Here is a 21,963-nt window from a genome sequence, read left to right as displayed (position 1 = left end):
TTCCTTATCTCTAAACAGAGCCACCCCCTTGTCATTTAAAACCTTTTTCCTTTGGCCCTACTAAAAAGTCTCTCCCCATCTTTCTCATAAGCTTCTTGTTCATTAAAACTGGCTTCAAAAAGAAGGCTTTTTAAGGGGAATTTAAAGTATGATAAAGCCAGATGTTTATGGACTATTTCAATAGCAAGAAGATATAATAGAAAATTATTTTGTAGAAGGAAAATAAAAATTTTACTTTTAAATAAATCAGTACTTAGAGAGTAACGAACGAATGGGAACGAAAACAAGTCGTATGTTTGACATAATGAAGACACAACAAGTAGAGAAATAGGCAAAAGGGAAACTGGGATTAAATTCCATAAGTGGCATTCTGAAGGAGGACAGTTGAAAATTATTCTGTTCTTATACCTGTGAAAGGTGTTGCAAGGAGATGGCAAGGTGCCATTTTGTCAAAAGCTAAAGTTGAAAACAGTATACCGAAAGTCTGTACATATCTAACACAGCCTTGATTTGTGTATGATGAGATATGTCAAAATCTGATGATGTCAAAGGAAGCGTTGAAGCATGAAGTGAGGTGAGGGACAGAAAGTGGATTGGGAGAAAGAAGGAAGGCTGAAGTGTTAGTTGTTTATGTTAGAGAGACAAGATGAGAATTTAAGACATTCTTTAGAAGTATGGAATTAAAGCAGCACATTGCCTGCAAAATGTTCAGAGTTAAATATGCATCAATGATTGAAGTTAACCTAAGGAAGTATGGAGAATAAAGATTTGTGACTTAACTCCAGGAAACAAGATTTTGAAGAAGAAAAAGTCCTTTAAAAGACTCACCAAGTAAAGAGTTACTAAAAACCTATGAGTAGACACGGGAAAGGGCATAGGCTCAGAAGTTAATGTAATACAGAGAATATCTCATGGAGAAAAATATGATTAACTGTCAAGGATGGTTGATGGGCAGAATAAGCAGGATGATAGACAGATCTTGAGATCTGGCTAGGAAATGACCATTTGAAAATCTGATACAAGGGTTTAAGCTGAGACCAAGATATGAAGGTTGAGAAAGGGATGAATGCAGCTGTAAAGATGTGAAAGCCTCAGAATCAGGAAGATGCATGGAGGAGAGGTGATGCAATGTCCCTGCTCTTGTACCCATCTTCCAGAGCAGCAACTGGCAGAATCTGGATGGCCCAGGGGCATGGGGAGCACCACAGGACTTGCTCTACAGCTGCTTTAAGAAGCTCTTTCTCTCACACCACTGACAAACATGTTCACAGCTAAGAGCACAGAAGAGACGATACCCACTGCTGGCTGCCAGGCAGTGAGAGGTACAAATTTTCAAACTGTTGAACTTTGCAGAGGGTGGTCTAGACTTTGACAGAGATCTCCTCTCCAAAGCTTTCTAAAAAAAAAAATGCAGAGGTGGTGTATTTTGAGAAAAAAGTCAAAGGGAAGAGGAGATAGACAAGGATTTGGAGGAGGAGATTACAGCCAAGTCAAGAGTAGATAATAGGTATCTGTTTATTGTGATGTATTTCCAGTGCACTGCTTGGAGCTCCTGGGGTTTCAGCTCTGTCATACTCAGAGCACTTTACCATCTGCACAGCAAATGGTGTGAAAAAGTGTTTAATTCAAAGTGGCAATCATATAGTACTGTGAGTAAACGATGGACTCAGCAAGAGGGAATAACTGATAGAAATCATATATTTTTGTACCACCAAAAAAAGTTTTAAGAAAGTTGATTAATGTTAAGACCTCCCTAAAATTCCACTTGGTGTTGACCTTTAAAAATCATTTGTAATCTCCCTCAAAAAAGTTTCATCATCTGATAATACCATTGTTGAGAGGTTTCCTTTGATTTTTATCCCTTTATACCCTTAAAATACAAAAATAAATGGCATTGTAACTCTCTTCATACACATGTAACCCTGTATACACCTGGTTTATTTATTTTGTTGTTTAGTGTAGAAAGCAAAAGTATTAAATTCTGTCCACAAGATGTAAAAAATAGCATGTGTTTGTCTATACACCACATTTCGATATTGGGATACCATAGACATCTGAATGTATCTTGCTGTATTGCCACAGATTCCTGTGGTATCATTCAGGATTAAACCTGACATTAAAAAAACCCCAAACATATTTGCTATTTAGGAACTACAATCTGAAAATATTCTCCAATCCCTTGAGTAAAATTAAGCTATGCAATTTTATATATTTATAGGTTGATATTTAACATGCTTTATTTACTGCAATGAAAATTTTAATTATACATTAATATGTCTATTTTTCTTCATATTTTTCACATTCTTTTTCATTATGCTTCCTCTACAGTTTATCTTCACCTTTTTGGCATCATTCTACTACTTTATACCAGTTATTCTCAGGACCAAGTAAACTTATTGTTAGCAAGTACATTATTTACACACCTAGCCTGAATTATTTAATATCTTGATTCTTAGGAATTAATACCTTGATTCTAAAAAGTTTCATTGTGCTAATTAGAATTCCACTGTAGCATGTTAGCATGTTATTAAATTTCTTTTTAGAGATTTAACACTTAAATACTTTTGAATGTAACTTTTTTTTCAAAAGAACAGAAAAACCCAGTCCTGTTACAGAAAGCTACACATTTTATCATCTTAAAACAATAGGCATGTCATAGTTTAAACCCAGCTGGCAACTAAGCCCCACACAGCCATTCCAGTCATTCCTTCCCTGGTGGGATGAGAGTGAGAATAAAAGTGAGGTAAAAGTAAGACAAGTCATGGGTTGAGATAAAGACAGTTTAAGAGGGAAAGGAAAAGCCACACCTACAAGTAAAGGAAAACAACGACTTGATTCATCACTTCCCATGGGCCACCTCCAGGAAAGTCAGGCTCCATCATGCCTAAAGGTGACTTGAGAAATCAAGCTCCATCACAATGAACATCCCCTTCCTCCTTTTTCATTCTCAGTTTTATATGTTGAGCATGACACCACGTGGTCTGGAATATCCCTTTGGGATCAGCTGTCCCAGCTGTGTCTTCTCCAGCTCTTTGTATACTCCCACCCTCCCCACTGGTGGGGCAGTATGAGGAGCAGAAAGGGTCTCAGCTCTGTGCAAGCCCTGCTCAGCAATAACTAAAATATCTTTGTTTATCAACACTGTTTCCAGCACAGATGCAAAACACAGCCCCTTGCTAACTACTGTGAAGAACATTAACCCATTCAAAACTACCACAAGGCTTTTATTAGATGCTTAAACATACATTTAAGAACTTTAGTTCAGGCTCCTACTCTTTAAATCCTGCTCTGTGATCACCAGCACATTCAATATTTTCTTTCAAGACCTAATGTTGTTTTAAATGACTATGCAGGACATACTGCATATTGAATACAATTCAGCAAGCCTCACTGATTTTATAGAAAAAGATGTGATAAGATAAATTTTGACAATTAGAAAAAACTGTACAGTTTTTAGTATCATTTTTCCCTATTTTTCTATGGAGCCCAAGGTTGACCTTGAAAGTCAACCTATGAGGCCAAGAAAAGTATCACAATACAAAACTTTCCTCAGGAGTGCTACTGCCACGTTCCTGAATATTTCTCACTGTTGACGCCTATCCAGGGTCTCAACAGAAAGCAAATATTTTAGTTTCTTATATTGCATTCCAACTCCATTAGTGACTCCACTAATCTACCTCAAAATGTATAGGGACTGAATCATTGCTTGAAATGGCACCATTCAAACATTTCCGTTCCATGTCATAGGTGGTAGAGTGTGTTGTTCCAAGTAATCCAGGCACCTTGAATCTGGAGCAATGATTTCTGCAATGAAACAATGATTTTGAAATTGATTGTTGAAACAATTTCAACAATGATTTTTGCAGGAAACAGACCCTATCTGAGACTTAGCTCAGCTTACCAATTACACATTTCCCTAGCATTATTTTTATGGGGAAACAAGAAACACTCATAGTTGCATCCTGCATTTGGGTTCAGATTAGGAGTTCTGATATATGTTAGTTAGCCAGTTCTGTGTACCCCTGTGTACCCCATGTTCCCCCCTCTGCGGTGGTCCACTCTGGCCAGCCCCACCCTGGTGCACGGAACACAGCAGCACCCGGGACAAGCGGTGCCCTGGTCCCGCCGAGAAGCAGCGCCATTCCAGGCTCTCTGGAGCTGCCCGGGACCAGGGAAAGCAATGCAACGTTGTAACTCATTACCCTGATTTTGGTCCCTGGCAATAAATATTTTTTACATCTGAGAGTAGGTCACCTCATGATCTCTATACATAAAAATGTGCCTGAAGCACACTTCAGATTTGTGCAGAACAACTTATATTTTGCCCAGTATATTTACTTGATCTTACAGGGGCATTTAAATGTATGAGACCATTTGCTGTTTCTTGCTGAGATTGCCTTGTAAATCATGCTCTTTGTTTTGAGAGGTTTTATAGGCCATTTGTGGGTGGAAGTGAGGAATCAATAAACAGTGTAGCTATGTATGTGACGTATGGTAGGGCAAATTGACTGAAAGTCAGACTGATGTAAAGAGATGAAAAGTACATGAATATACTGCTGGTAGGTCTTGAAAATAGACTAGATTATTAAAGCGAACAGTATTGGCAAATAAGAAAACAGCAATTAATTTAGCCAATTTCTATTTCTGCTAGCAGAAGCCCAAATGAAAAGATGAACTGAATTGTGGAAAAATTCCAGACCACAGCCTCAACCCAGCCATCTGTGTTCACAAATCCAAATCAGAAGTGTGACTCCAGCTCCTCTGAGCTCTACTCCTTTCATTTGTTCATCCTGAAATCTGACTCTAGGCCTGAAATACTTCAACATGCGCTTTTACTTTCAATCATTTCTGTGTTGGGCTCCACTCTAAGAATTACTACAGATAACTGAACTGATGCTTTGGGTTTTTATTACCCACTTGAACTTCTAGAGGAAGTTAAAGGTTTCAAATCTTCTACAAATCACATACTCTTTAGTGAAACAGGTGCTAATAACAGACAATTCCTCAATATTCTCGAAAGCGTGTTGATCAGTGAAACAGGTTTTTCTTAGATATGACTTAGCAGAACTTCTAAGTGTATGTGAAAATATTTTCTGTATTCAAACATTTATTCTCCATCAAATGGTTTTCCATATAATTCCTCCGACATAAAACATCTGCAGAACAGTGTATCTTTATGTTCACTCTGAATCACCCAGTGCAACAACTGCTGTTTGCTCTGCTGTTTGTCCATTCAATTAGACCTCGCTGTAAATCAATATGTAAATCAAATGTAACAATCCTTTTAGTTCTTTTATGGATCTTTTGGTTTCATTTATTTTCTTTTGAGAGGGGCATGTTGTTTCGGTTTTAGCTATTTAAAATACCAGCCAGATAGAATTGTGTGTGCTGGTCTCATTTTTTGTTTCTTTGTTGCTGTTTACATCTTCTAACATGCTCTTGATCAGCTTTGAAAATGAGGGTATCATCTGTTCTGTGCCATCAGGATCTCAGAAATCACAGTGAATTTCTACTAGAAAATAAGCAATGTTGATGGAGGTGCTCAGAGCTTTAGCAGGAATAGATGCTGTGAGCTACTTTTAGAGATCTCTCACACTACTTATGCTATGTAAATATCTCAGCCTGGTCCTGGAAATAGGACAATGATCAGGGCCTAACCTATGCTAGAGCTTAATATATCTTTTTCAAGCAGTTCACAACTATTTGCCTCACCTTTATCTTTATCTTTGACTACTTTTATGGCCTCATCTAAGCCATATATAATTTGTTATTGCTGTTGTTCAGTGACTGGATTACAATATTTGTAAACAAGAGGAACAATGTAAAGGAGATTTCTAGATAGTTATATAAATCCTTCCCTCCCTATAACCTTATAAATAGCAGGTATTGGCAGCACTTTTGAGAGCTTTGCTACTGATATACAATCTTTAGAAATAACCGGGATATCTTATGGAAATATTTGCCAAAAATGAGTTTACAAGAGTCAAATTGCTATTTACTGTTACCTGAGAAAACAAATACTTGATTGTAATAATAAATGTTCTAACATGTTCCAACATGAAAGACGAGGTCTAAAAAAATAATCTTAATGCGTAAATTCCATTCTGTCTACATGTCACAATTGAAGACACCGTGAAAAAGAACAGAAACTTCTGATTAATAATTTTGGCCATTTCCCTCTCCAATATCTAATATCAGCAACTTATAACTAAATGTTTTCCCAATAACAGCACTAAAGAATATTTTTGATAAGCTAATTTGAGATTTCTACTGCTTTTTTCATTAAGGTGCTGAGTAAATTTTCCCCCCTCTCTAAAATATTATTTTAATATAATTTTTGCACAGTATGGACTTGAATGTCCTTAAGACTGGGAAAACCTTATACAAGTAAAATAGCTACAAATTCACCATTCGACTTTACAAGTAATATGTATCACATCTATTCAAAATTATCTTTTCTTTGACAAGTACAGTACTATTATTCTAGACGTTTTTTTCTTTTTTTCTTTTGGTGAAGGGTTGTTCTCTAGCCTTCATTTTTGATTCCATTACCATGACCCATCAGTCTGTCATACAGTCCAGGAAACAAAAAATGTAATAACAGGTTTCTGTATTGTTACCATTTTCTTGTCCCTATCATGCTAGCAAACTTTCTTTCACTTTTTGACATTTTTACATTTATGGCTGACATGTACACTATCATGCTTAATCTTACTGTTATCTTCTGTTCTGCAAAAATGTTGCCACTTTACACACATCTTTTCTGAGCCTACTTCTAATAACATGATAGTTAGGTCATGGCATATGTCCATGGGCTCTCTTATTCTCTTAACCAAAATTTGTCTAAATGTTCTGTAGAAAGCTGTAATGATATTTAAAATACATTTATGTTTTGTAGTGTTAATGTTTATGTCTAGAAAAGCAGGCTATGAATCTGTACCACATTCCAGACTGTACAAAAAGTAGAATTAACCCTTCTAATCAAAAGATGAAAAGTTTCTAAGTATAAATACAGTGAATAAATAAAGTTTTTCAGTCAAGAGATGAAAATACATTTGTGCAAAAGGAAGGAAAAGTCCCTTTGCTCTACTCTTGCCCCAAGAAAACACATTGTGCAGGTGTATATTTAGAACCCAGGACGGACGTCATATGGTGGGTCCCTCAGGCTGCCTGACAGCCAGCAAACTGTTAAAGAAGGGGTAACAGCTGCTTCCAGTAAAACTACAGTGAAGATGGAAGAGGATTAAACCAAATCTTGCTGCCCAGATCTCAAAGGAACAAGTGTGGAAAAAAGGCATCCTGTGCCTGAGGAAATGACTTAATACCATGAAATGAGAGAGCTCCAATAATGTATTAAAGACAAATTACAAGATACTTGAAAGACACTTGAGGTTGGAACTTCCCAAACTTCTCACACTTTGTGCAGTAGACCATTCTGAGAAGAGTTATACCAGAGAGTTAGCTGCCTGGAAATATGGGTACATCAAAAAAAAATGTCAACAAAAATGCCAACATGCCACAGCTGGAATATTGCAGTAAGCACAGGAAATCACACAGTATCTGTCTGCTACACAAACTACCCAGCTACATTTGGTTTTATATTTAAAATATGTATGGACGTATAAGGAGAGAGAGGCTCTTGAAAGGCATGAAGATTTTCATAATTGTTTTGGGTGAAATCCTATTCCTCTTTATACCAATGTCAAGAAAATACAGCAAAAAACTGTATTTCAGTGTTTCAGTGAATTTGTAACCCGGCTAAGGATCACATTATCTGCATTCACCAATTATGCTGTGTTTTGATTTAACTGTTGATACAGAACTTTGTGCTCCAAGAAATGCAAAAAGATTATTTCTTCCTCCTTTATTTTTTTTTTTTCCCTCAAATGAATTGTAGCCTTTACTGGTTTAGGAATTACAGGGGAATATTATTTTCATTGCATACTGTTTAGGAAGCATATTTGGAAACACCAATATACATAGTCTAATGCATGGGAAGAAGCCACTTGGCTGGAAATACAATTAAGAAAATTCATCTCATTCAGCTATCTTAAGGCCTAACCATGCCTAGGGATCATTTATTTTTTATTGTTCTATACTGGCTTTAAATTGAGATTGGCTAGGCAGGAAGATGGTATATAGATGGAAATGGACCAAGAAATCAAGGACAATACCTAAGCTTGATCTACAAGTTTTGCCACCTAGTATTGTCAGTATAATGTGAGAAAACCATACTCCAGCTGAAATCATTCTTCTTCCCTCACATAAATACAGCTTTTCCACCAGAATAGGTTTGCTAGCTTACAGCATATTTAGCATGGAGATAGTAAAACTACTGAGGGAGAAATTCCTTCTGCTAATGTACACACTGCCTGCTCTGAAGCACTGCTGACATAGTTATGCTAATGTAACCACAGGAAAACTGACAGAGTCTCAAGTTAGCCTGTATTTATAGCTCTAGGTTAGAGAAAGATTGAAAAGGCCATTAACACTTTTATGTAAAATGCACTGTAAATAATATTCTCTGTAATTTCTTCTAAAATTATGAGAAGCACTTACAGTAAGGACTCATTTAGGTAGAGCTCATGAATGAGCCTTCATGAGTTAGTAAAATACAGACCAGCTAAAATTCAAACAATATTTATTTCACATAAATTTGAGACAAGTTTGAAGATTATCACCTGCTTAATCTAGTGATTATCTGACCTTGAGTAACAGCAGTAGATATTGCCATTAGTGGCCATCAGCTTTAAGAGTTACTTTGTGATGTACCTTTCAAAAATCACCTTTTCTTTCATACTATAATCTTCCTCATGCAGGAGATGGAAAAAGTAAAAAAGGGTTTAAGTGTAACAGGGTTTTACTTGGTGTTAGCAACAGTTAGTACTTAGTAAGTCAGTACCTCTGACAGTAGCCTGAAATCTCTGAAAATATATGCTGAAGAATTTGTAAAAGGAGCAAACAAATTTTCTAAGGTTAAAATTGTTTTGGATCTTCAAAATGAAGCTAAAGTTTTTAAAGACTGATACAATCATTTTATACTTAATTTTCTTTATTTCCTGAGATCAAGAGCAAAAATCTGAAAATAAATTGTTTGAAAACTGTAATCTTCTTGTATTTTTGATCTATTAATAATCAGGAAATTACAATATCATTTGAAAAACTGTTTTGAAAAATGCATAGATAGAATAAAGAAACTAAGATAAACTTACAAAAAGAAAGAAAACTTCAGACTACCACTGCAAAAATTGTTGATAATGACAAGCATTGTGACTTTGAATGTTTGTTAGGACTTATGTGATGATAACATCAGGGATTCAAGTCCAGCACTACATGAGTTCTTTTTCCTGTTATCCAGGTCATTAGAGCTGTGTTGAAAATGTCTCCCATGTCTTTGTACATTTTCAAACCCAGAATGCTTTTTCAGTTCTTCATGAGTGTGATGAGAGTGAGAATTTTGCAAATTGTAGAGATTAACTCTGCAGAAGTGAAAATACTAAAAAACTTGTTAAGGAGGGTCTTGACTTAGGAAGTGGGAGACTCAGACTTGGTTATTTCCCCATAAGTATTTTAGCCACCTGGTGATTTATGAATATGGACCAGGCTTGTTCAACCCTTTAGCTACCTCTTCAAACTAATCAAGTAATCTACCATTGATAAGTATTTTTTCACACCCCAGGTTACCTGGTGACTTTTGCAGTCATTGGAACATAAAATCACATGTCTGATCCATTAGCTATAAGTAAGGACTGAGAAAGGAACAGATTCCAAAACCAAGCAGTTCTACTCTAATCCCAAAGAACATACATGTTTTTAACATATATCCCTGAAATATCTTCATGGGGAATTTTGATTATTATGGAACCAGTGTCTTCTGATGAGAGACAAGAAAAAATCTTTTGCAAAATAAAATTCCAAACAGAGCTATACTTGAATCTTTTAAATTCTATTTGTTTAATTTGCTCCAGTCTTTCTTCTCCAACTTTTATCACTCTTTATGCTGTGGACCAGAAATTAATCAAGTTTCTTTTTACATTTCTTGAAAGTCCCAGAGGGGATATTCACACAGGATTTATCTTGTCATTTCAGTTTAATCCCTCTTTACAGAAGGAAAGAATAAAATAAAAGCCTTGTTTATGCACATTTCTGCAGAATGTCTACATGAAAAGGGCACATTGCATATTTAGACCACTCACGACTTTGCAAGATGAAGGCTAAGTAGATTTTTTGAGTAGTTCTAATTTCACTATATTGTGCTAAAATGTATTGTCTAAGCATGTAATCAAATACAGCATAAACTGCTGCTAGCACCTTGCAAGTACCAAATATCAAAACCAGTAACTAACAAAATATGTAAGTACAAATCAGGAGCAACAATTTTAAAGTACAAAAGTGTTAAACATCATTGTAGCTCAAATCTTATCAAGTATACATTAAAATTCAGTGCTGTAGAGAGGAAATAGCATAGCACCTTTTAAACAGCAGCCTATATCATAGTAAAGAAGAGTAGAGAAGTTTTTGCAAAAGCTGTCAATTTATGCAATGTGTATACCACCAGATACATAGAGGGTAATTTTCTCACAATGGATCTGATACATAATATTTCAGAAAACAGGCTGATGCACTTTATTCCGGTATGTCAAGTCTCTCACATAAAGGAGCTTCATTTTTATATATAGGAGAACAAATACTTTGGTATGCAAAGTTCAGCTCCAAAGCTCATACTCTCATAGATTTTACATGCTGTTAGAGCAATGCAATGAACCAGTCTGACCTTTGGACATTGTTCAACCACAAAAGCCTTATTTCCTAATTCCTGCACCATAACAAATAACTCATGGTATTAGAACATATGCTTGAGAAAGACATCTGACCCAATTCTAAAGTTCAGAGAGTATTTGCTATCTATTTATCACTGTATTATTGTAATGCTCAAATAAGCTTCAGTCAACAGCTATGATTCTACACTCTCTAGCATTTGTCCCTATGTTTCCTTCCCCAAAATAGCCATCCAGATCAACTTTCTTTCCCCGGAAGAAGACAGACTTCTAAAGCAAAATCTTCCTTTTTCAAATGGAACTTCTCTATTTATAACAATGATTTCTGGCTGAAATCTAAGCCACTTTGAAATTTTTGCCGTTAGCTTAATAGACAAGGAGCATATTCCTGAAAAAGACTTTGGAAGTTTGTAAGAGGATGCATCACTGATGTAGGTCTACTTAGTTCAAGATCATTAGCAAGCTGATTTGGAAAATCACAGTGGTATTTCGAAGGAGAACCACTTTTAATACTCGCCTGGTTAGATTGGACATCTTCTTTATAGATGTACATCTCAGAGAACTTATATAATACAATGTACTCTCATTTCAGATCTAAATAATTAGGGAAAGAGCTAAAAAAGCACTTGAGCTTGAAAATCTTACCCATTCCTCTAAGACATTAATTAACTATGTGTATCCCTGTCAAAGATCAATGACGTTACTACTGCCATAACATCCTAAAGGGGTTGTAATTCAGCAGTGAAGGTTTAATCTCTTAAATATAGGCTTAATCTCCTAAGTATATACTTAAACACATTCCTATCAATCAGTGAATTAAAAGTGGGTTTATGTCTTATTGACTTTATAGCTGATTACGTTCAATTTTGAATCGTAAAGCAAACACAAAATGGGAACTCTAAATTTCTGTCATTTATTATTTCGGTTTCTCCAACCATCTTCAATCTTTCAAAGAATGAGAAAAAAACCCTATAGGTTATAGCATCTGTTGGAGAATTTAAATGTTCCATAGTATCAATTTACTTAATAATTAAATTTCACCATTTTGTAACAATGGCCACAGGGCCGTCCCTGCCGGCTCTCTCCGGCCCCCCATCCCTGCTCCCGCTGTCCCCTCGGGGCTCGCAGGGCTGTTTCTTGCTCACTTCCCCTCGCTCAGCCCTGGCTGCCGGGCAGCATTTTGCCCTCCCTTGCCCAGGCTTTCCCTGGGGCTCTCGTCCGCCCGCCCGCCTGTGGCTGAGGGGCTCAGCCGTGCCCTGCGCTGGGGCCGCTTCAGCTGCCGGCACCGCCTGGGTTCAGCCCGGCAGCCCTGGCACATTCAACACCTTGCCACATAAAGAGCATTTTCGTGGATTTCAATCATTGTCATTCCTCCAAGAGACAGAGTAAAATATGGTTCCAGCATTGAAATTAACTACGTGTAGCTTTGCTAATGCATACTTCTCTTGATACAAGGGTCTTGCGTAGCCAGAATTTCAAAAATCCCAAACAGCATTTCCTTAAGTTTTGTAATTTATTGAACAAATAAGGCTAATGGAAAGAAAAGAAAACCAACAAACAAACAAACAAAGACAAATCACAAACTAGAAAGATGTCATATTTACTGTTTGTGATGAAATAAGTATTTTCATCAGAATCCTCTGTAAGTTGAATCATGTCTATAAAATGGTGGGTGTTTTATTATTCCTTGCTTTTAACCTTTTCCTTGCACTGATAGTCATGCATTGGGAGACCTATCTGTTTGTAGTCCAAACTTCATTAGATATTATTTTACTACAATAAATTGGAGCTGGAAGTGAATTACTAGTTTTGCTATTGACTTTGTGGAGGACTGTCAAACCTTATCAGTATTTAGAAGATACTTCCCAGCCAGGGAGGAGAACAAGACCAGTATTCATATGCAGGGAGCAGACTTTTTCTGAGTGGGAAATGCACTTATAATCCTGTTTTCTCTCTAGCAGACAGGCATTAAAATTGAATTAAGAGGACCTCAGCTCTGCTTTCAGTTAAGATACCGACACTACTTGGAGAAGATTCTGTTCTTCTGTTTCTCTGGCTTTCCTTTGCCCTGGCCATTAGATGATGACTTTTTCTTACCCTGTACTTGAACAATAACTCACAGGCAATTCTGACTTACTTATAGCTACTACTGTAATAATAAATAGAAAGAACAAACAAAATGTATAGACAAATGTCTATATGTACATCTAGACAAGCATTATATTTTGGATACTAGTTCAGTGTGAAGTTTCATGAGAGATTAAGGAAGTCTAAGTATCAGTGCACCCTTTGCTCTGGCACATTTGCTTATCTTGGCTCTATGATGTGTCAGTTCACTTGCAAACTCAGCAGAAAACTAACCAAAAAAGAAATAGAATAGATTCCTGAAAGCTCAGTAAGTTGAATTGATTCATTGGTAGGCCAAATGAAAGCTGGAACTGCTACAAAAGAAGAGGGAGGAAGTGGGAACTGTTTTAGCCCAATTTAAATCTGTTTGTGCTGCTCTAGGATTATTTCAAATTGCACAAGAAAAGTAAACAGTTTAGAATGCTTAACAGAAAATGCATGTCAGCCATGGTGATATCTTTTGTATTTTTTTTTTTATTTATAGATATTCAATAAGTATTATTTTTGTTGAATGTAGACTTCAGATTAGCAAAAAATAAGCGGATTGATTATTTGCTAGTATTTTAACATCAGCAGCCTAGAAAAGTATAAGTTTTTGTGTAGTTCTCCCCCTCCTCTAGTTTTTGATCATAAATAGAGTTGGTTGAAACTTGTAAAGAAAAATAAAACCAATAGAAAATGATGTATTCTTATCACTTACTTTTAGTGGATATTGAGTACTATAAATATAGCAGCAGCAAAAAGACTAAGAAAAAGGTGGATTCACTATTCAGTAGGGTAAGGAACCTGTTGACACAAGACACAGAAAAGGCCAAAATTCTCTATGTCTTTTGATTTTCTATTTTTAAAAATGGTAGAGTCTTCTTTTATATTATTCAGCTCCTTGTACTGCTTGCAGTCTTTGCAAGTTAAACAGTAACCACAGTAGAGAAAAATACACTAGGGAGCACCTGGGTCATCTAGACGTACAGAAATTGATGGGATGCGGAGGGATTGCATCCAGAGGTACCGAGGGAACTGACCGATGCCACTGCAAGATCTTTACCATAAGGGAAAGGTCATACCAATCAGAGAACTTGCTGGAGTTTGAAAAGACCAACATCACAGTCATCTTCAAGAAAGCAAGAAAGAGGAACTAGGGAACTGCAAACTAGTCAGCCTCACCTTGGTCCATGACAATGTTATGGAGTAAATCCAACAGAAGCCATTTATAAATGCATGGATGATAAGACAATGATCAGGAACAGCTCTCGTGAATTTAAGGGGAAATATTCTCTTGCTAAATTACATTGAAAAGGCCAACTCTGTGAACAAGGAGAGCAGATGTTGTTTTCCTTGACTTCAGCAAGGCTCCTGACCCCACCTACCATGGTGTTGTGGTTTGACATGAAAATGAATTTTTTTTTTAGGAAGTTGGGTCAAACTAATCAGTAGTCAGGTTTAGATATTGGCACCTGGAGTGACCACTGAAAATATAGACACGCCTCTGAGAACACAGGGGGTTAAAAGCAAGAACTCCCAGGGGAACTGTCTCTTTGGTTCCGGTCATCAGAGAGTGCAGACTCTCCCCTGCCCAGCCACGGGCTGGGTGGGGGAGGGGAAGCCACGTGGCCTTGTCCAGGTAGGCCGAGGGGGCTGAGGGTCTGGAACGGAGCCAGCTCCTGGACGGAAGGGTGGAGAGAAGCGGAGATGCCTTTGTTCCCCCCCCACAGAGGGAAAGTGACAGAGAGCCTGGTGGCACCTGGAAATTTGCCGGCAGAGGAGAAGGAGAAGGGGGGGGATGGTGCCCAGCGTGGGAGACAGAACGCTGGACCGAGATATCAGCAGTCCAGGGAGTCTGAACTTTTAACCCTTTCCAGGAAATGAGGGCTTTATAAAATATTACTCCTCCTTGATTTGTAGTGGAAGAGAGACAGTCCAGGACCTGACATGTTAGAAGAAGAAATATTTAGGTGGAAGGAGATGATGAAGTAGCTTTTGGCTGGACTTTTCTTGTTAGCCATAGACTGAACCAAAATCTCCTACAATAGAGACTGCATTTTAGGGGGATGCAGTGGTGACCCAAGGAGACCTGCTTCAGCTTCTAACAGCACAGGAATGGCAAGAACAAAAGAAAGCTGAGGAGGGAATGGTGATGCCCTCTGTCTTCAGGAAAGAAGATGATCTCTGTTCTTAAACCCTTGGCCCCAGGGGAAAATGGGGGGGACTGTAGTCCCAAGATGAGAAGCTGAACTGTTGTATCTTTGGGTCCGTGGCAAAGCATCCTTAAAGGAGCCCTATGAGCAGTCTGTCCATGCACAGTAGTGAGAGCACTGTGACGTGGAAAGGAGAGTGTCACACTGGCAGATTTTCTCCGGGCGGTTGCCATGTGTGACAGGGAAACACAGGAGGTGGCAACTGTGTTTCCTGGGGGGTCTGTGGTGCAAGAGAGACTTCTCTCTCCCTTAATAGCTTGAGTATTGATTATCTGAAGGGTGGTAATTTGATCAAGAATCCCGGGTGATGTTTCATGGTGGGTGTTTTAGAAATTAAGAGGAGGAGGGGTGTTTTAAAAGGTCTTCATCCTAAATTTAGTTTATGTGTTTTCTGTAGTAGTAGTAGTTGAATAAAGTTTTTTTCCCCTTTGTTATTAAGCTTAGGCCTGCTCTGCTCTGCTCCTGATAACATCTCACAACATTTATTTGGGGAAGGTGTATTTTCATGAGGGCGCTGGCATTGCGCCAGTGTCAAACCATAATACATGGTGTCATTATAGGCAAATCGGTGAGATAGGGACAGGATAAGAGGGCTACAAAGTGAATGGAAATTTGGAAGGATCTCTGGCAGCTCATTTAGTGATATTCTTTAGGGACTGACTCTTGCATCAAAACTGTTGAATGACTTTATTAATGACATGGAATATGACACAAAATCAAATCTACCCTTAGAAATTCAGCAAATACTGGGTCATGGCTCATGGCCATTATGCTGGAGGGCAGGGCTGCCACCGTGATCTAGACAAGCTTGGAAAGATGGGCTGATGGGGATTTAACAGGAGAGGACAAAGCAAATGGAATTTCATACAGCTAGGGTAGAATAATCCCACTCAATAGTACAAGATGGCAATTGGCTGATTAGGAAACAGCAAACTAAAGAGGAGTCAGCAATGTGCCTTGGAGATAATATGGCTGTCCACATCCTGGGCTGCATGAGCAGCATGGTAGCAACCAGGCCATGGAATCCTTTCCGTCTACTCAGCATTTGTGCAACTGCATCTGCAATGTCATGACTCTGCTTTGAGTAGAGATTTGGACTACCTGACCTCAGGGGTTCTCCCCTAGCCTTAAGCATCCTGTGATTCCAAAAACCTAATTTCATTCACATAATACCTAATTATTAAGACCAATGCTATCCACCATTATATTTGTTGTTCCTAGATGATGTGTCCATTCTGGATGCTTAGAGATTTGGAGAATTTGAATTCCAATTAATGGGAATACTACAGTCTAGAGAGTAAAAATCAGTGCAGAAATGCAATGGTGTTGATGTTATTGATCATATCTTTCTAGTGTGAGTATTCACATAGCACTAACAAGATTTACTAAATTCTGTCCTATGTGGCTACATTTAAAATATGGAATGGATTCTGTTAATACTATTTTCCTTTCAGTTGTTTGCATTCCTCCTAAACCACTGGAATGGACACTTGAGGACATGACATACTCTCACCCTTTTTAAACTTTGGTGAGTCAGGATATTTTTGTCCTTCTATAAATAAGGAATTCTTGCCTATTCTTTATATCTACTGACAGTTTTTCAAGTATATATCTATCATTAATTTATAGCCTGAGTTTCTGTACTCTTGGAGAAATCTCTTTTATCTGAAATACTGATCGCAAAATTAGGAGTCAAACTTTTCACATTAACATACTGAAGAGTTATAATTGATACCTTTCTGTACAGCTTTTTGAGATGTCACAAACCTCTTGTTAATCAGGTGACATTTTGTGATTGAGAATGTATTTTTTACACATTCCATAAAACATGATTTTGTATAAAATGCCATATATTAAAAGTATAAAGAGCAATTACTATTATTATTTTTCTTTAGATTAAAATGTGTAACTCAAATTTTTGCATAGTTCCCACAATAGAAGTACACTGCATAAAGATTTAGTAATGAAAAGAACCTGCTCTTTCTTCACTGAATAGAACTGTGGAGTATACAGTACACATAAAAATGAGAAATCTCATTTTTGTTGCAAAAACCTGAATCTACAGAGAATTACTAAAAAGTGGAGCCACAGCATAATGACATAAAAATTTCCATGCTGACTTTTCTGAGACAAGATGTATGTTACAATTGTGCTACATTAATAAAAGATTAGCTAAATATGCCAATTATCTCTTCAGTGTAACATTTCCCCCTCATTCAGTATGACTAGGAAGTTGGGAACTATTTTAACAATTTGCTCCATTTTAATCATCACAAGATAAAAATTTACATTAAAAAAATCCCTGAACTTCATCAAAAATAGAACCTTTTTTTTTTTTTTTTTTTTTTTTTTTTTTGTAATTCGGATGATATCAGAATAATTATTAAAAGTTCTGGCCAAATTCTGTTCTAAGCAATTCCACTGTTTTTGCTGGAACTGCTTGTAACGGGCTTGATCTAGGTCTATGGAATGAGAAAGGGATTTTTTTCTTCTGATTTTAATAAAGCAAGAATAATTTGATAATTCTGGTTTTGTGATCATATATATAAAGTATTAAATGAAAATAGAGCAGATTGTTTTTTAGGTTTTTTTATCGAGAGAGTATATTCCAAATTCAAATGGTCAAGGCTTTTTTTCCATTTATTTGGTTTAATGCATTTACATTAGTGCAGTTAGCAATGACAAGGAACAGTTTATATATCTAGTCTGTTCTATTCTAACTGATATAATCTACTGATTTTAGTGAGGGAGGATAGTAATAACCCCAGTCTGATGAGACTTGACTTGATTTGAGGACACATTCCTGGATCAAATCCCAGGGTAAGAATGTCAAATGCTTCCACAGAGGCTTAAAACCAGCTACAATCAAAGGTCCTTGAAAGGTATTAAGTGAGAAGGAAGAAAGAACATAGAGATTCTATTAAGCATAATGCTTTTCTGTGTACATTTTTAGTAGAAATGTGGTTCTGTCTTGTGGAATTAACAGAAGTTATCCTTTTAACTATCTATCTGTTATATAAATATACATTTGAGATTCTAAAATGTGACAGTTTAAATTTCTATAAGTTTTTGCTGACTCTTTCAGCGTCATTTTAGTGCTAGGGAATAACATTCTCAGAGAATTGTTAGAATCTCAAAAATATTCAATATATTTTCAATATAACTGAAAGCCAAGATCAAGGCTTTTAGTGCTTTGAGGGCAGCCATTTCCTATTAATTTCTGCTTATCCACATTATATGAGTTGCATATTCAGAACTGTACATAAGGGATTTCAATACCCTGTTTCAATTAATTTCTAATGATAATTGGGAATCAAAACCCTTTGTGTGTCTTTGATAACCCAACAAAAATATTTTAAGAACTCTTATAAACATTTAGGGATGAATTTTACTTCAAGAATGTGTGTTGACATGAAGACAATTGCTTATGCTCTTTAAGTTAAATATAACCTATTTCATCATTTGCATCCAGTTTGGGGTTTAATTCAGAATGAAGTAAGAGTCTTCAATGTAAGTCAGTGGTCAGCTGAGAAAATGCGAATTTTTTGTCTTGATGGGTGAGATCTTCACACTCTGTATTCCCTGGTCTGATATACACTCCACTTTGAGGAAACAGTGTAAAAGCAAAAGAAAGACAGCCCAATACCATCCATCTTTTCTTCTTTTCTGTCAACTCCAGCTCAACCAGGAGCATTCCTTGTATTCCCAAAGTTAAGTTTCATGCAACATTAACAGGAAAGGAAAGCAACTAAGAGTAAGAAATTAATAATTTATGGTCAGAAAAAATAGAAGTGTTACTGCAGTAAAAACGATGCAGGGAGGTTGCTCCAAATGGCAGTTTTATAGCAGAAGGGATGTAATAATGGTGTGGCTGCAGGCAGGGACAGTGACAAGAGGACAGAATAATACATTAACAGAATGAGGATACAATATAAGTCTAAACAATCCTGCATGTTTTTACTGATTTTAGAAAAAAAATGTTATTTTCCAGATTTGTGTACTTAGCATGCTTTGGAAAATGTTATTGCTTTCAACTGATGATTGAGAAGGAAAGAACTTTCAGTTCTGAGGCAGAAATGGCAATACTATCTTAAGATAATGATTAAATTTGTTTTATTTCTGTTTCATAAATAATACTGAAACAAACTTATGTTTAGGATATCATATGCTAGTGCCATTTTTGTGTTTTATTTCCATGATTAAACTGATGGTCTGAGATGCTGTACAGGAAAAGCCCTGAAAGAAAAAAAAGAATGGTGCACTAAAAAGAATGAAGTTTTAAAACTTGTGGCCATATTGTCACATTATAAGTATACTTAAATATTTCAAATTGCATTCTGTACATTAGATTGAGATTATTATACAAAACTGTCTCCTTGGCTTAGCTAGCTTTTCCAAAAAAGTTCCTATAGCAGAATTTCTTTGTCCAATCTCCTGCTCATCATGATTTTTACTGTCCAAATATACATATGCACAAGGTAGCACAGAGACACACATTCCTTTCTGTAACGGAGGAGTTTCTCCATATCTGAGAAACAGCTGGAAATCTTCTGTAGGACTAAGGTGGGATTACAGTTCCATTTTAATGTTTATACTCACAGATAAAAGCTATCACACATGCAGCAGGGAAGATAAGATGGCTGACAGCACTAAGCTGCCTTCACTAAGCAATGCTGATGGCTGCCTTTTTGGCAGCCTAGGGCACTATGCATGATTAAAGAGAGAAACTTAAGCTAAACCAGACACTTTAAAAAGAAATACACTTTGGAATAATGTTAACTCTACTTAGCACCTAGGATTTCACTGTATATATCTTAATAGTCTTAAGCAGCTCCCTTTGTAAGTAATTCATCCAGGAGCTGATGTGTCAAGTTTAATACGCATCAAGAAACGCTCATTTGTAACTAAAAGGTTCATAATGCAGAGGAGCTTTTCATCTTGGACATGTAATCACCATCTCCCAAGCAGAACACACCAGAATATATATCCTGGTCTTGAGCTCTAGAACTGCTGCAAGAAAAGGCTGGCACAAATTTTCTTGCTGTTATTTCCCTTCTCAGTCTCCTAGACTCCAAAAAAAAATCTGTATATGTTGGACAGATGCTGAAAATGTGCAGAAAATTGAAAGTTATTCTCACTAGAAATTGTATATGGAAAATTTAAGATTTATCTTGGCTAGCTCAGGAGGCAGGAAACAGCTGGTGAGGCAGGAATACTTTCTTTTTTTGCTGTCTTTATCTGTAGTAAGCCCTGTTCCATGATGAACTTATTAGGAATGTTTGCCTATTTAAGGTCACTGAAAGATGAAAACCAATTAGAAGTAATCAGGCACCCTTTGGCTTTCAAAGGGATGGATTTCCACCAGCTGTGATTTGCTGAGATCCCTCCAGCCTTACCCATTCTGTGAATCTCCTTGCAATGCCCTCATATGTTGTACTCTCCTACAACTTCCTAGATGAACTTTAGCAGATAACATAGTCTATGTCCTGTAAAACTGCAAGACTTAAAACAGAAGTTTTAGTCGGCAAGCTGTCAGGCAAACAACCAGCTAAGGAAGGCTGAAGAACAAAATTAATGAAGTCCTGGAAGTGGGAGTACTCAGGTCTTCTTCATTTATCCTGAAACTACCTTGACAATTACTTTAACTTTGTATTTGCTTAAATATGATATACTCTTGACAATTTTTGCAGAAGATGAGAAACTCTGCATTTTATCTTTTTATCTTTAATTATATCAAAGAATAATGACATCCTGTCTTTGGTAGCTGGTCTTTCCAAGAACATCTGCTTCAACATTTCTTTCTTTTAGAAAAATCCATGATTATTCAGGTTCATCTGGTTATCCAAATTAAAATGCTGTCATGAAAACAATATGTGAGCTTCTTATATATGAGATTTATTGTCATAAAGCCCAGGTTCTGCAGAAGGTTATTGGGGTTTTTGCACACAAATTTATATTAGTTGAACAGCAAAGCTCTTTAATGTTATTCTAAATAAATGTAGTTGATAAACATTATTCATAGTATCAAATGCCTTCTTTTTGTCTTTTTTTTTTTCTTCTTATTTGGTTTTTCTCCCTCAAAGACTGAATATTCATACAAGAAAAAGGTTTTTTTAAAAAGAAACATACTGATTTAAATAATCAATTAGTGTGGGGGTATTTGGCTGACAAAGTGCAATACCTTTAGTTTGTCTTTGATTGGAACTTCAAAACATTTAAATCCTTAGTCTGTTTTGTTCATTTAAAGTGCAACAGGCACAAGAACAGAACATAAGACTCTCAAATAGCCAGTTTTTAAGCTCTTTGAACAGTGTCCTTGCTTGGGAGGAAGTGACGAAAAAGAGTGTTTTCAATAGAGGTTTAATATTTTTGCAGTAATCTGTTGTGTATCATGTCCTGTAATCCTTTATGAAATATTTGCTACAGGCTGCAGCTGTAGAAATATTAATTTTGCTCTTCTTGGAACACTGTGGGTGGTAGGGAAACATAATTTTTCTCAGGTTTAATTCTATAGAATTATCTAAACAAGAAAATATAAACTTTCTTTTGCTTCTTGAAAAAGCCAGTAGGATTTCACTATTTATTGATATTTAAAAAACACTCAACTAATTCCACATGGGAATAAGGAGGTTCTGTTCCTGGGAATGCAAAATCTAAAGGAACAATGACTTCCCATTAACATCAAGTATTAGAATAAATTGAGACTTTATATTTGAGGAAAAAAAAAAAAAATGTAAAACTTACATGCCCTTTCTCATCTCACACACTTAATCTGTGACACTGCTAGGGACCATTTTTAGATTCTTAGTACACTACTTTAGCATTCTTCTGATGGAATTCTGCCAAAGAGCTGATAAAAATAG

The sequence above is a fragment of the Vidua macroura genome, chromosome 1 (genome assembly GCF_024509145.1).
Source record: "Vidua macroura isolate BioBank_ID:100142 chromosome 1, ASM2450914v1, whole genome shotgun sequence".
NCBI lineage: Eukaryota > Metazoa > Chordata > Aves > Passeriformes > Viduidae > Vidua > Vidua macroura.
Note: the sequence above shows the minus strand (reverse complement) of the source record.